The sequence below is a fragment of the Dinoponera quadriceps genome, unplaced genomic scaffold, assembly GCF_001313825.1.
Source record: "Dinoponera quadriceps isolate SergipeBrazil2010 unplaced genomic scaffold, ASM131382v1 scaffold424, whole genome shotgun sequence".
NCBI classification, from domain to species: domain Eukaryota; kingdom Metazoa; phylum Arthropoda; class Insecta; order Hymenoptera; family Formicidae; genus Dinoponera; species Dinoponera quadriceps.
In genome coordinates, this window is record NW_014554557.1 from 1,220,413 (window position 1) to 1,237,871 (window position 17,459).

The following is a 17,459-nucleotide window of genomic DNA, read 5'->3' on the forward strand; positions in this document are numbered from 1 at the left end:
ACATCCTCCGGTTCATTAATTTTACAGACGCGCCGTCGCCGACGAGCGTCTTTGCATTTTCGAGCGAGTCGATCGCGCGGCTCGATAAAGAGCGTGACGAATCCGTATCTCGCGTACTTTCGCCGCGCGAATTAATTAACGTTCGAACGCTCACGTGTCCGCGCGTTATTAGCCAAGTACGAGCGGTGGCGTACGCGTAATCGCGATACTCGTAGAAACGCGCGCACCACGTCCGACACACATCGAGCGAGCGGACATGTACTCGCGATAAAGCGGGCGCCCGGCTTGCGGCTACTTTATCAAACGGCTTTATGATATTAGGTTTGGTGCCGAGGGGTCGAGGGGGAAGGGGCGAAAGGCTCGTCGCTTTTTCATTTAACGTCGTCGTTTTAAATTTGCGATATTAATTTGCGCCATTGATCGCACGCGTGTCCGGCGAGGCAATGCGCGTTGTAAACACGAGCCCGGCACGGACGCGGCGTTTCTTTCGGCACGTAACTTCCGGCGAGTGTTTTAATTACGCGTAATGTACACAGCAAAAATAAACAACGCCGGGCGTATCTCTCAGCTATAAATTTTACACGTTAAAAGCAGAACGCGCACGGAGAGAGCGGTTAAATTGATACAATATATTTAGGTAGGTGATTAATATATAGTGCTTCGGCGAACGGATCGTACACAATAATGTTCGATTTCAAGAAAAATTAATACACGAAGCCACGGTGGAATCGGGTTTGATAGCCACGGCGGAACTTTACGAGCCGCTCGTTCCGGGGAGATACCGCGCGCCTGGGAAAATTACGGGAATAAAATTATTTTTAATCGCGCCCAACCGTCCCTCCCCCCCCGCGGCCCCTCCTGATATTTCCCAAAAAGACGGCGAATCGTTCGTGCGGCTCTTTACGGCATAAATAACGCGGAAACAGCGATAGGGGCGACCGCATTTCTCAGCTGCGTTCCGCGACGCAGGACGGGGAGGAGGGAAAATTATCGCCTCGCAAAAGCTGACGTAGACGTTGCGCTTTTACATAAATCTTACGGGCTTTCTATATCGTCGCGGCCGAGTCGACGTTAAACGAGAGAAGTTTCGCTCACACAGCCGGCCGATTTGCAACCTACGCGAAGGAGTTCCATAGGATCGGCATGTGTGACCGGCGAGACACGAACGATAACAACGGAGAGCAAAACAAGAAATACAAAATGTAACATCGGCGATACGCGAGGTAAGAGAATGACTGCACGGTTACCGGTTACGGAGGACGAATGCGATCGAGCACAGAAGAAATATCAATTCCTGATACCGGCGGCCTGGTGTCATCAATGCACGCGTTTCGAACTGAGACCGCGTCACGACAGAACGATATTTTGTGTTGCATTAGCGCGAGACTCGCCGCCAACTGAAATCATTGTCAAGTACTCCACAGGCCATCCATAAATAATACAACGGCGAGACGATACGATACGTGTCTCTGTAAAATCGGGACGTAAATCGATCTCGTTGCAGTCTCGAGATAAAAAAATCAAATTTCACTCTCCATTTTCGGCCGCTTCGTTCGCGAGGGATCATCTACTGCGATTTGCCTCGTATTATTACTCTTCCTTCGCGGAAAGTATCCGCTTTAGTTGAGAAATTTGCATTAAAATGTTGCAGCGAATGAATTATTCAGCGGCAAACCGCGGTTGATCCCGAACGTTGTCTAAGAACGAAAAACGCACACGGTCTCTCCGGATCACCTCGCAAAAATATGTCCGCCGTCGGCGACATCGTCGCCCCCGTTTTGACCGTGCGACACCCCCCGCGGGATAAATTTACATCCCGAAGTTTCGGGACGACATAGAAGCGACGAATGAACATACGTATGAACGAACGAACGAACGGACGGACGGACGACGACGACGCATCCCCTCGAATCCTCGTTCGATGCGCTGACGTCACAACCGGCGAAATTGATTTTTCGACAGCGAAGGGAGACGGCGGGGGGCTCCCGCGATCGCCAAAAAGTGCAGATCCTGAATATTTTAATGGACAGCTCTCGGGACGCGCAGTCGATACCCGGGAATATCTATATCGGCCCCGGCATCATGTGCCTTAATTAAAACGCTTACGCGATATATTTTCGAGATGGAGCGCGCGCGCGCTCGACACAGATCGGACGCGCGTGTGTGTGCGCGCGCGCGCAGTGGCGTAGCCAAAGGTTACACGCAGCTTACATCTCACGGAAGGATACGCCGACGAGGGGAAAGTAAAAGCAGCAGAAGTATTAGCGCGAAATAAAGAGAGGAGAAAAGCACAGAACAAGGGAAGAAACTTCGGACGAGAAGCAAAGGGAAAACTTAGCGCGAGCAAATTGATGAACAGAGAGAAAACGTTGGAAGGGAGGGGAAAGAGGGGAGGAGGGAACGAAAAAAGGAATCTCGAATTCACCGTCATGTACTCATGACTACGTATTGAGTCAGTGACGGATCTTATGTCACGTTCTATTTCTTTAAGCGCGCGCGCGCGCGCACGTATCCTGTCGCAACTCACCGCGACGGTCGCTCAAGAATAGGTTAATTTACTTCGACGTCGTTTTTGCGATAGACCGCGAAAAGATGCCTCGAGAGGGGCTTATCCGCGACGGGAGGGGGGATATCCGCACGTTATTCACGCCAATGCGCGCGTACGTACACATCCCGGTAGGCGCTTGGTGGATCGCGGGGCGGCGGCACTTCGGCGTCGCTCGCGCTAAATTGAATCGCGCGATCCATTTGAAAGAGCGTTTCGCCGAAAGCGGGCCGAGGGATCGACAGGTGCTCGCGCCGATTCGGAGGATTGCACGTGCCACGCGCGGGAATGAATTTTCAATCGGAGCCACCGCGCGCTATCGTACGTGCGTTTGACCCATTACTCGCTTCTGCAGAGGCCCCGTTGCTTTTCCAAATCTATCGAGTCATTCTGAAAGAAACAGGATTGCCAACACCTCTCTGGTTTTTCTCGCTCGGAGTCCCCGGGCGGGAGGGAACATTTCTGGACAAAAGACAAAGAAATCTCCGGATCACACTGAGAAACCCATTTACTTGACTGAAGCAAAATTCTCGTTTGGACGTGGGCAGGTAAATATTGTGATTGTGAGAACCTTCTTCATTTGCATTTCAGAGAACCAATCCTTTCGCTCGGACAGGCCAATTCTCACAGCCGAAGCATTTGTTTGGACGTAACAAGCCGAAACAAGAGTTTCGTTTCAATCAACTAATGCGTTCTCAGCTGCGGCGGCGAAACATGTAGCCGATAAATGACGAACTCAGAGCAAAGCGCATTATTAGAGAACGCCGTAAGTGACGCAGAATATAGTTTTAAAGTAAGGAAGCAACCGTGTAGAAATGTGGATTTTGCTAGAAGATGAATGGCGGATTTCGCTGATGTAATAATTGAAAGACTTCCTTCTTATTTTCGAGATTCCATCTTGTCGACTTCCGGGGCAGCAGATTGGCTATAACTGCGATGGCAACCATAAGCGCGAACGAATCCATCTCGTGAAATCGCCGAAAGTTTCGCGGGGACTCGCGAGATGACCGATTATATTCCGCTCATTCGGAGGATTCTCGGTCGCGTAAAAGTAAAACCGCGCAGGTAAGTAGAGCGTAAATCGGGTAAAATCTATTTTTTATATTAAGCAACTAATTGCGGACGGTCACGATCGTCGTGACCCACTTTTGAGGTAAAATGGAGGGCGAGAATGTTTGAGGTAACCCTTCGTTATTTCGGCACGGTTTTACATTCGGTCGTAATGTCACAAAGACGGTGTTCTTCCTCGAAAATAAATTTCATCTCCGAACATACTCGCGGTAGAGAGAAGACGCGCGAATGAAAGGAAACCGTCTACCTTCGAGATAACCGCGATCTAACCTGGAAACAATCCGAATCCAAAGTGAACGGGATTCCGTAAAGTGATTTATAATCCCCTCCCTCCTCGCCCCTAATTCAGACAAACTCAATTCAGCACCGTTCGAGAATCTCAAATATTAATGTTGCTTTATTTTCGACCTGCCAGCTTTTCCGCGCTTTCCGTCGCCGAGCGTCGCGGTTTCACGACCGAGAAATTCCACTTCCCCGGCCGGAAAAGGCCGTAATTAACCGAGTTAATCGTATCGTTCTAGCGAACTACCGCGCAGGCAGGTCTTACTCATCGCGAAATCGCGGAAACCCCGGTGGTATTTTGTATCGTCGATCGCCGATGATTCCATCGTTCGCGTCGGAGCGCTGGAAGGATACCAAAGCCGTTCCTGCGGATCGGGTAAATTTCCAGGCCGGCTAGATATAGCGAATCGGGAAAAAAGCTTCGCGCCGATCGATAATCTGACGGCACCGCGCAACTTAGCTCGGCTATGTACGACAGCGGAGGAGGGACTTCTTTCCGTTTTACGCCGTAGAATCGTTACTCTTCCCCACCCCCTCTCCCCCGAAGTGCTACGAAGTATCAATCTTTTTTCATTCGCGCGACCCGGCAGCACACGCACGCACACACACACCAGAGATTCCGGCGAGTAGAACTTTCACGCGGAATTCCACGTGGAATAATACCGGGGCTGTGTGTCCCAGAAGCCCGCAACTTCGGTTCGAAGTCGAGTTCTTTGTATTCGCGACCGCCTTTCTCGACGCGAAGAAGATCGCGGGGAGATCGAACGGCTCGGCGTGATGGTTAATTATTCAACATTGAGCGTCGCGGTAATTAAAATCCGGATCTAAAAGTCTTCGCGAAGTCTCGCTCGCGCATTCTGGGAATTCGACCGGGCGATGAGTTTTCGATCGATTCGCCGCCGGCGCTCTTTGACATTTTCTTTAAGTTTAATTGAACATCGGCTCCTCCGCGAATCGTCGGTGGAATCCGTCATTACAATTATTAAAGGTTGCTGTTACCGGGACATCCTGCAGCCAGTCTGAAATACCTCAAACAGGCGCGGAAGCATGACCGAATTAAGCTTTAGTTAATTATACCGAAGTCGAGGTCGTTTATTAATAATTGGAGCGCTCGCGGTCTCTCACGGCGCCGTATAATCGCGGATTTATGATGGAATCTTCGCCTTCGCGGAACGGTGTATCTTCCGCTCATGCGGAATACACACGCGCCTGTGCAATTAGTGGCAATTAGAAATCGCGAGTCAACTTTGTCCGGAGACTCGGAGATTCGGGAAATCTTTCTATTCTCGCGCACCCCGACCGTGCGAGCGTTCCTTACTCAGGTCGGGCTGCATATAACAAGCATAATCAAGGCCGCGATCTAGGCCAGGGGTCCTTTACCCGAGATCTACGGACCCCCGAAGGGCTTGTAAATTAACCACGACAACGATCAATTGTTTAAAACAACGAAAGAATTACATCTTTCTTGTGTTTTTTTTCGTTCACCGACCTACAGTTGAAATTCGGGATTTCAAAATCAAAATTATTTCCCGACGGCAGTGAGACTTTTTGCTTCACGGCCGAAATTACTTCCGGATCGCCGCGCACGGAAGAAGCCCTAATTTCCCGAAATGTTATTTTCGCGCTTCCGCCCGGCTAGGAACGACGAACTCGCTCGCTCGCACGTCCTCGAGAGATTAACCGCGCGTTTCTAACGTACGATATCGCGCGCGGTCGTTTCCTGCGAGTATTGCAGAGCCTTTTATGGGCCTTTAATCTTTCGCGTCGTCCGCGCCGGGTTAGATCGATCGACCGCTATTTGCGTTTTTAATTAACGACATTCCATCGTCGCGCTGAGATATAAATTTACACGCCGCTTATACATACCACTTACGCCGTTCTTCATCTCGGCCGTGTCGCGGCATTAATCGTCGTTATTTTTGCAAGAGCGCTCATAAGAATGATATAAATTGATCTCGCGGTATAACGAGAGAGATGATGATTCACAATCAGGATATCGTAAGTAAAAAAAAAGAATCGACATCGAGACGTTTCGTAATTCGCGCCACAGTCGACGAGAAGGTACCGACTGCTCGTCGCGGATTACATCGATTTGCAAGGATAAGGCTTTTTATCCCCCTCCCCCTCCACTCCCCGTTTGATCTTTAATGCTCTGCGGTCAAAGTTTGCGCAACTGTGTACTCGCGAACACGAATCCGCGCGTACGGTCGATTAAAAGTAGTACGTAAGTTCGAAGGTAAACCGCGGCGGCGGTTGTATAGCAAACTTTGGCCGCGCGACTCGTTTTAAAACCGAGTCGTTCTCGGGAAAAAAAAAAGAAAAAAAAACAGCTATTTGTTGATAGTTGCGACTCGCCGCGTGGCGCAGCAAACGTCGTCCTCCATTTTCCATCTGCATCGCGCGGATTACCAAACGCTTACGCATCGATGATCGCGCGAATCTAATATCTCGTGATCGAGAATGTCTTTCTTTGCATACACGCGTTCGCGCGTGTGTGTGTGTGCGTTCGCGCACAAAAGACAACGATAACTGCGTGTAATCACTCAAAACTTTCTGAAATTACGCCAGTAACTTTCACGTAAAATAAATCGACGAGCGTGCCTTGGATTTCTCTCGATTCCATCCCACACCGATTTTTTGGTCACTCGCTCGCTCGCTCGCTCGCACGTTCACACCGCTTTTCCGTAGGCGGGATACACACCCGGAATGGCGAGCGTTAGTTTTGCCTCCATCGGCATTAATCATAGGCGGCGGTTTCGCCCGCGGCGTATCCCGGTGGCTGCGGAATTTTAAGGTTTTTTGCGCGACGAGCACGGAGGGAGAGAAAGCCGGCGCGAGTCGCACGGCGGCTATGCGAGTCGTGCGTTTTGAAATTCGATCCGCTTCGCGCAATTTCGTCACCTCGTCATCGGGTCCGCTCGCCGGCGACGTTTCTCTCGAATAACGCGATATTTCGAACGATCACGTATTTAATCTGAGTGAATAGTTCCTCCCATTGTGCGTGCGATCGCAAATTTTCAGATGTCCCGAGTCTCGCTCTTCTGCATTAATCCTGTAAATATCATTGAAAGACCGAACGGAGTATAACGAGATACAATACCGGCTGTTGTCCTATTTTGATGCCAACGAACGTTCATTTATTGCAGTTTTCTTTCACGTTGAAGCACTTATTCGGATATTCGGTTATCTCAATGCCTCCTGCATTGAATATACATGTGTAATATTGCATTTATACATAGTTTCACAATGTATCACGGCATTAATAATTTTTTCCTCCCGACATATTTCACCCACGTTGTTGATTAAATGACATGAATCATGTCGCTTAATCAACAACGCAGTTAGAACATGTCGGGAGGAAAAAATTATAAAAACAGAAAGTCACATGAATATACTGATAAACAAATAATTAATAATAATTAACGTGAGTAACGCAAGAACTTCTATTTTCATAATCTCCTTCTAATTATTTTTTTTATTAGTGTTGGAAGTTCCGATAGAATCGTTTGAATGTGTTTGAATATTTAAAAGGAGTGAAAAGAATTATAAGACCGAAGGTAATTATTGTGTTGTAAATACTATGCAGAATTTGGACTCGAAGTCGGATTTCGAGTTCGATACAATAACAAAATTAAATGGAGTTCGAAAAAGATACTGATAAATTCAAGATAAAACTCGTGTGACCCAAAGCGCATATCATTAAAAGACAGAAATTTTAGCACTCATGCGGTGTATTTTGGTCGGTTCATAATTATAAATTATTTACAATCTATAATCCAGAATATCACTACATGTTTATTATATTCATAGACCGTTATTCAGCTATTTGGATTAATATATTTTATCTTACGAAATATGCTTCAAAGGTTAGGTTAACGAATATAATTAAATAATGAGAAGGTGACTATGAATATTGATAATCGAGAAACAGCTGTACAAAATATGCATCGCAGGTTAGGTTAACGAATATAATCAAATGATGAGAAGATGATTATAAATACCAGTCTTAAAGTAGATTCTAAATTTCAAGATATATCGCCTTATTCCCGATGAGAGTTCGTCTAACGTCCCGTTGAAATCGGTAATTTTGCGCGATAAATAATTTGACACACCTGAAAATATATCGCTACCAACATCCCAACGTTCTGCGTCCCGTGTCCATCCTGGCTTTCCGATTCATTATTCTGTTCCTGGCTGATTTCAGACACTCATTAGCACTGGAACTCGCGTAGATACAATCTGATCGGTGAGAAACGTGTGGTTAACTACCAACGGCGACGCCGACGAGGGTCCGATTAAATATTTTATTAGCCGATGAAATGCTTTAATCACCCGACGAGAAGTATAAACAACGTGACAATGTACGCATTATACGTCGTGGTATGCGCGTTCTTCGTCGGCTCGGGAGGTAATGACGCGGCCACAGGTATCGACGCGCGCGAATATCAAAACAATCGCTAACTTCAAAAGAGGCAAAGTCACCTTCCGCCAATCGTTGACCGTCATCGCCCGCCCGGTCAATGAGGCGCATACACGGTGGCTGAGAATTCGTAACAATCAACGTTCACAAAATCTATCGGATCTACGAAGTGGTCACTTATCAAATTAGATCGATCAAAAGCGCGATACAAGACGTGTGAATCGTGCAGATTACTTAATCTTCAATCGATTCATATTTTCACGTGGCGCTAATGAGTGTCTGACCACGACCGACCAAGAGCCGACTTCAGAACGGATTACAGGATGCAGCGGTATAGCCGACGACAAGATTTACAATTTCTTGTTTATCTTTTTTTGAAGAATTTTCAAATTATACCGAAATTTTTACGTCAAATACAAGATAATAACAAAGACATTATGAAAGAGAAAAAAAAAACTTGGCTTTAATTGCTGATTTACCTATTAAATTTTTTATCTTTATTAAATTATTTAATACTTGCTCGTCGCAATGCTCTACCCGCAGTTGAATACACTGCGCAATTAATACACGCTTGCTGAAATTAGAAATTGCGAAAGATTAAATGCGGATAGACTGTTGAGACAACATCGAGCATCAAATAATTCTTAAATAAGCCTCAGCAAAAGGATGGCAACTTTTGTCACGAAACAAGAGCCTGTAGCGTTATATCTCAAGATTCTCCATTGGCCCTTCAAAAGTTCGGGAGAACACGCGGGGTTGATACAGAATCAAAGTTTCTATGACTCGGGGAACGGATAGGAAGGTTCGTCGCTGAGCGAGACGTTGAGAATTACGAGGTAATAAATTTAGATATACTTGACGGCGCGGCAGTGCCGCCGCTTGATAAAGTTGCGATCAAACGATAATGGCTATCAGCAATCATACTTCTGCGATTGTCAATCGCTAATTACGCGGTCGACTCGAGAAGCGTTCGCGCCGATCCGTTACGCGTGAGAAAACTTCCGCTCGACGGCGGCTCGTTCCCAGCGCGATTCCCCGAGTCCCGTATTAGCCGGAATTAAACGTGGAAAGGCGTCCGCGGATCGGAACGATCGGCGGTTAACAATACGCGCGGCGCGTATTTCAGTTCGCGCTCGGTGTTTGAAAGTACATCATCAGCGGCCAATTATCGCGCGGAATACGGCCGGCAACAATGGCAAAGAGGCTCTAAAGCGCTAATAATAAATCCGCGGTATTCCATTCACGAGATCGCGCGCTTCTTTCTTTCGTTTTTTTTTTCCGTTCTCCGCTAGCGAAGCAACACGCACCGTTTCTAAAACTGTCGCGACGCGACAGCCCGACGGAGCGCGTCACGTCGCGAGTTCCACCTCGACAGGCGGGGATGAAAAAAAATCCGTATAATTTCGACGATTCGAATATACTACGCGCGCGCGAACGAGTATCCTACGACATGTAACGTCTCATTTATTCGTGAATAAACATGAATCTCATTATTGCGTGTTTTCGGTATCGAAATCTGAGCTCTCGACGAAATTATACCGTTATCACTTTCCACCTCGGACGAATCGTCGCTCGCGACTCCATCGGGCGCCGTGTGTCCTAATTATCGATCGGCGCCATCGATTTTATCGTGCCGCTATTCCAGGCACGCGCGGGATCAGACACACCCTGACCTGCCCGACGTGGCGAGCACGTTTCCAGCTTCCGAACAATAACCGCGCCGCGATCGGGGAGATGACAGAGGCTGTAACTTTACGATCAGGCACGTCGTCGATCGTTACTGATAATTTACCGGCTTTACTCGCGCAGATACCGCAAGTGTCTCGCCGTAGTCTCGCACGAGGAACGACGTTAATTGATGATTCGCGACTTGATAGGTGATGAAATTCCGTGATAGTGGATATCCAAACACACACGCACGAGCATGAACAAATTCCGAAAGTGTGTCAAATGTTATTCTCAATAGATACTTACTCGAGAAGAATTTGCTCGCAGAGGAACGAACGTGACGCGAGTTTTTCCAGAATTTGCATTTCTACACTTGGAATCGTGGGACTTTCGATCGGTACATATTTTAAACGCGATTACTCAAGCCCGTGCACAAGCGGTGGATGTTACAGCGTCGTTTCTATTATCTTTATCTTGTTTTCTCTTGATTTTTTTCACCCGTTCGTTCGGTCGCTTCGTTCGTTCGTGCGACTTATCCTCGCGAGAAAACAAATCCGTCGCGACCGGTTCGTTAATCTACGGCTCACGGCAAACACGTTCAAAAGCGATATAAATATTATGTCAACGTGTCGCGCGCGGATATTTACACGGCGAGACACAACGGGGCCGTTCAACCGCTCTAAAACGACGTTGGGCACGACGACGTAAGAAACTTGGAGCCGCTATTGAAGCACGTCGCTACTCTCGATCATCATCGGTATTGATCCCTCTTTCTCTTCTCTCTCTCCTTTACCCCACGAATGCTTCCACCATTCATTATTCACAATGGACAGCATCAAAACAGCGTTATATCGCGATATATTGCGCGGTCCGCTCCAACGGAGAGTGCAATGTTCTTACAGAGGAATATCCTCTATAGTTTTCAACAGCCGGAATGCCCATCCCCTTGATTTTTTACAAAGGACCCCGGAGGATAAATATTTATCATTGCTAATACAAAAAATTTTCGTACGCCATACACATACTGAATATAATACGCGTTCTCGACCAACCTCGCCGCTTTCATTCATCGGAATATCTGATCAACGCGGAGCGAATTTTTCCTCAGCCGAAACGCCGTGATGCAAGAGAAACCGTCTGAATCAAAAGCGATCTGAGCGTGACGGAATTTTTACGAGCTTCCGAATCGCGACGACACGTCGTCGGAATTCTATTACCGGGTGGTTCATCATCGAGACATTTAACGTCGAATATCGAGATCCTTCCTGACGAAAGATCGGCCACGCCTTGCAGCACCGGGCGATTAAACGAAGGACGCGCGCGCGCTCTCTCTCTCTTGGAACGTGTGTGTGTGTGTGTGTGTACCGCATATTCATAAAAAATACGTCGATGAGCGGTCACGATTGCACGCGCCCTGACTGATCTCGGTCAGCGACGTTTTTTCCATCGCTAATAATGTCAATGTCGGAGACTGACGACGGTAAACATCGATCGTACGCGGGCCTTCGCGTAGGGTTATCGTTATCGGTGCGCCTCCGTGGCTCCTATCCTTTGCTGTATGTACGCGAATCGCATCGAGTCGACTCGAGGTCGTTCGCACCGCACGACGAAGAGCCCAAGTCGGCATAATGTGCCGGCGCAGTCGCGGCGCCGTGCCTCTCGTAGCCGCGTGACTGCGTCAGACTCCTCTCCTCGCTCCTCCACATCCTCCACCTACCTCCTCCCATCGCGCGTACGGCCCTGATCTCGGACAAGCAACGCGTAACGAGGTACCAACTGCACCGTAAAACCGAGTTTACTAAACTGGCCCCTGCGCGTCGACCCGTTGATCGAACATCGGCAAAGATGGATATCAATAGCGTCTCCTACACCGCACGGTGGAAGACACGACGAAGATCGCGGTGACGTATGACGTGGCGGACCGCCTATATCGTGCAGCCTCGACGCGTGGGATATTTATTAAATATTTTCAACGCGTTCGTACCATCGTTGTCGATGCTTCGTTATTAGTTAGTTAGTAATTGGGATGCCGCTAACTTATTGGCATTAATTAGTCACTCGTGTGTCTGGTAGCACCGTGTGTCTATTTTAAGATAGGACTATGACCTACTAATGAACGATGAACGGCTAATCTGGGATTAATTATCGCGTACGATAGGTGTAACGCGGCCTTCAATCTCGCGATGGTAAAGATAATGCGCGAGATACTTAGATTCAACGTGCTATGAGGGTTCGGTGTAATCCGTACGCAGTTGGTCTCGAGCGTGAAATCACGTGTAAAATGTATTTTGTGGGCTTTAAATCCGTTAGCCGATTACCTTCGCATCGTGTAATAGGTAGGTGGACCGATCGGTTAGACTGTTTGATTTCGAAAACCACTGTTGCAGTCGTAGGATGTGCATGCTGCTACGAAAGAGAGGTTCCAGGAAAAACGGGGATACGTGTGCGGAATAAATTGGCGGATTTGAATATGTACGTGGCACCAGCAGCGATATCATACACTTTTGAAAGTCTACCATTTTTACATAGCCGAAAAAAAATTGCATATTTTCGTAGCTCCAAAAATTTATCGTTAATATTTTAATTCTGCGTATGAAACTAAAGCGCATGATACTATATAGAAATATATAATTGACATTAATACAAAACTTTATGAAATTAAATTTTAGTAGCCGTATTACATTTTGAATAATTTAATTAAATTTTATACGATCGAAATAAAACTATTATTATACGGTTCGTCTCTCTCTCTCTCTCTCTCTCTCTTTCCGTCTTTTTTTCTCTGCTTTTCTCAAAAACACGAGTTATTTATATTTTTGAAATAATATAAATTCGCATACGATTTGGAAAATCCGCGAGTGATGCGAGTTATTACCAATAATACGCGCGTATATCGAAGTTCACGTTTCAAAACAGGACGTGCGCGTTTCTTTTTTTAAATAGACGCTCCGCATAGTATCATATAATATTACCATGCGGCTGCTCATTTTGTTATAACAGCGCAGCAATAATATCTCCGCAACGGTAGTCCAATGTCGTCGCAGCATGTAAACATTTACGCGTAACGGATATAGCGTTCCGAAGCATAATCGTCTCCGATTACTGACAATTGGTTTTTCAATTATATCCCGCGGGTGTAATTGAGTTACAAACGGTATATGCGAAACCATCCATTATCCGCTTGTTTGCCGATTATCGGCGATCTTTAGGGTGCTTAGACACCTCGTTGTCGATCAATGGTCGCGCTCTCTCTTCAGGACCTATCTTTGGAATATTCAGAAGCCTAGGTTAAGGGGGGTCATCTCGTGTGACGAACGTTTTTTTAAGGCATTTTTTTGCGGCGAAATGAAAAAATACAGAGCTTCCAAATTTTTACTATATATTTATTACATCTTAAACTATATGTGTAAATTTTTTTATTTAAAAATATGGCGTCGATGGCGAGTTACATCACTGGAATGGCACCCATGTAAAAAAAACGGTGCCCACGATTCCGGCAAACTGGTTTATCGGAAATCAAAAAATCAAATTGCATTTTGCATTCCATCTATAGGTGTGGCTATCGTGGGAACTAGGATTTTTTAAAAATACCCTTAAGGGGGTCATCCCGTGTGACGGCTTCAAAAAATCGATATTTTTTTGCGAAATTTGCAAGAAGAAGAGGAAGGGATACTCTATGCACTAGGAATAGCAGATTAGTGGTAAGCAAAAATTTCATGGTGTAATTCACCCGTGAACTTTCTAACGCGTTTTTTCTCAAAACTGGATTTTTTTAACTGGTGCCTATGATTTTTCGAAAACGGTTCAATGGATTTAAATAAAATTTTAATGGTAGATTCAGCACATGTGTGGCTATCGTGGGAACTAGAATTAAAAAAAAAATATTAAACCGTTTTCTGTCCGCATAAAAAAATAGTCGCAAAAAATCATGCTATTTTGAGTTATAATTTTTAAAAGCATGCGAAAAATTGAATTTTTAATATTTTCAAAAAATCCTAGTTCCCACGATAGCCATTCACCTATAGATTAAAATGCAATTTGATTTTTGATTTCAGATAAACCAGTCTGCCGGAATCGTGGACATCGTTTGTCTGCTTTTTTTACATGGATGTCATTCCAGTGATGTAACTCGACGCCATATTTTGAAATAAAAAAATTTACACATATAGTTTAAGATGTAATAAATATATAGTAAAAATTTGGAAGCTCTGTATTTTTTCATTTCGCCGCAAAAAAATGCAAAAAAACCTTAAAAAAAAACGGTCGTCACACGGGATGACCCCCTTAAATATCCACAAGGTTTCCTATTTTAACGAAGAAAAAGTCAATGCTACGAGATAAAATTAAAAAAAAAAGGTTAGAAATGAGAGACAGACAGAGGGAGGAGGAATTTCCGTTCGCAGTACCGCTCTACTTGTTTTCGTTATCATTCGATAAAAGTACTTCTATACTAAAGAACTGGTGCATTTTGTCGAGAAAAGCACGGTTCTTAAAGCTTAGTTTACCGAAGCAAATGTACATTTAAACGACGTCGCGTCGGAAAAAGTACGTCGATTCGATCGATCGCGCCGTGCTGCTTTCCGGAAAAACCCCGCAAGGTTTCGACACGACGTCGTACGAATCGCAACGAAGCTTGCGTGTCGTGAAAATCACGTACGAGGCAGGTGATCGTGGATGACGTCGTGTAGCAGCCACTTTTCAGTGCTTTACAATTTGCAGGCACAATATGTCAACAAGAATCGTCGCGCGGCCGCGATAACGCAATTTGTACGGAAGAGAGAGAGACTTTCTTTTTCCGACGATTAAAAGCGGTTTAATCGATTTTCAGAGCTAGCACGAAGTTCCCGCGTCATCAAACCGATGTTACGGGTGTAAAAAAAAACAACGAAGAAACGATTACGTTCGTCAGCTGCTGACGTTTGTTAACGCTAACAGCGGTGAGATAAGTTTTCGCGAAAAGTCAGGAGTCATGCCGAGCGCGTTCGGTAATAATCGTCGTCGAAATAAATCCTCTATCGGGGTGGGAAGAAAATTCATAGGTACGTAAGATGAGATTTAATTTTCTTGAGAGGATAGTTCTTAAGAACATCATAGTCATGAAACGTGACGTGGAACATCACATCCTTGTTGTTTCAGAACGCGATAATGTTTCTTCGCGAAAAATACAAAGATAAGATTTACCTGAGATATTCTCGGATATGGTCTTATTCTCGTGAAAATACGCAGAAAGGGAAGGGAACGCAGTTACCATTCACACACTTTAAAAGAAATATCAATGTTGTCTAGTTACATATCTAAAGATATTACGTTCGGAAAGGAAGTGGGATTATTTTTTTTTTTCTCCAACATTATGCGATAATTATTGCGCCTGATTCAACGTCATCCCCCGGGTCAATTTTATATCAGGCGATAACGTAGAATGACAAGACTCATTTATAAAGAGAAACAGTACGGTATAACGATGAGATATTATTATGACTTCAATTTGCGCATCCGCGCACCAGACAAAAAACTAGCAAGCCTGTCGTCATTTTCCCGGAAGCAAAAATCCCAGCGCGAAAATAATCGTCGAGCCAACCAACGCTCCGCAGTTTTATTGCGTGGCGGATTTCACGGAAAAGCCACTGCGTTAATCTTGATTCGCAATGCGATGAGTCATCTTGAAGCGACGACATTTCGTTTCGAAAAATTACGTCAAGTTGCGTTTCGATTTTCTACACGCTGAGAGAATTAGACCTATTGTCCGAGAGACTGTAAGAAGCCGGTCACGCTGGCGAGACCAACTTATTCTGATCAACAGATGTTGATTACGATCAAGACACGATGTAATACAAGAATAAGATACATATATACATATATATATATGCACACACGAAGCGGAGAATAAATACACGGTGTCCCATTTGCGTCGCATTAAATTTGGACGATACTCTTTGACGAATTCGGAGTCGACCTTTTCATACGGAAATTTCGGTATGAGATACCGATCAGCTTTTCAATCCCGACGTCAAATATTTTCATTAATTAAACATCGAGTAAAAATCCTGACAGAAAATAAAGCCCACTTGAATTTAAATGAGGTATGATGCAATGTTATATTTTATTCAGCCAATATTAACTCCGGTCGTCCCGCTTCTACATTCATTCGCGTTAACCGATAATGTACTGCCCGGGAGTACCACGCGCTTTATTATTACCTTTACCCTAGTATTTTACCGTTCCATTCTATCTTATTTTTACATTTCATCTCGTATCCCACGAGCAGTACCCTGAGCTTTTTTCCGCATCGTGGGCGTAGCATCGGCAATGTTTAAATGGTAGGCCGTGAAAATTCACAATTAGGGCTTTCGGTAGCGCGTGGTCTCACGAGCGACCCTATACGAAAGGGATCTGTTGCACAGACGTTGGGATTCTCTTTCAATCGAGTTAAACAGCCGTCCTTTTCAAGATCGGGAGCCTGATACAGAGGGAAAATTGAGTCGAACGCCGGTCGCTAATCGACGCTACGACTCGTTGCTACCAAATATAATACGTCTCGTCAGTCGTTTATCTCGTTCAAGAGGTGCACGTCTCGTCTCGATTGCACGTCTCGTACTTCGGATTCGAAATAACGGGAGTGGAGCTGCGGACTGCTTCCGCGAATGGCCCTCGAAATTGTGAGCGTGGGCGGAATTTAAGAATACGTAAAAACCGCTGCCACACAACTAGATCTGTTGTGCGAAATATATTGTTGCAAAGTGCATTGAACTTTAGTTAGTATTTCCGATAAATATCCGCGATTTATAACCCAAAATTAATAAAACGAAAATAAAAGGGTGGTACCACAATTTCGTTAGCGTCTCGTCGCTATCGAAAAAAAAAAAAGGCGGCACCGTTCTTCTATAGATTTTCATTTTTTCATATATTCTGTATTTTTGAAAAAAATAATCGCTAGTGGAAGAGACGATTTTCTCGAATTCGTTTCGAAGCAGTGCGGGCGTCGCCTTGCGCATTTTTTCTCCTTCATTAACCGCATGTGACAGCGCAATGGCGTCGTACGCGTTTCTACAACTTACTGTGCGTTCGCAGCGAACGACCGATTTTAAGAACGCAACGGCAGTTACGCGATGCGGCGATTTGTGCGGCTGAAATCGCACGCACGAAAGAAGTCTTCGCCGTTCTTCCGCTCAAACATCTCTCTCTCTCTCTTTCAAAGAAGGCTCTTCACAGGGCTCGGCCCCGAAAGGAAACGGGAAACGCGCAAGAAACCGCCTCGAACGTACGCACAAACACGCGCGCGCTCAGTCATACACAAAAAAACATACACAAACGTGTATGTGTAGACACTCGCGCACTGGCGCGGGGATACCGCGGTACGTTACGTCCTGACCTGTATTATTTTTCTCTCGGCGCGCGTCCCCACTTCGCGCCCGCTCGTTCGCGCTTTACCCCCCTCCGCCCTATCCCGGTGCCCCCCGTTGTACCGCGCGCACG

The 17,459-nt window shown here is 45.7% G+C and overlaps 1 protein-coding gene across 4 annotated transcripts in view; it reads right to left on the reverse strand.

Annotated features, from left to right (window-relative positions):
* LOC106752032 overlaps positions 1-17,459 on the reverse strand; it is a 103,759-nt gene that overhangs the window by 77,733 nt on the left and 8,567 nt on the right. The window lies entirely within an intron of this gene.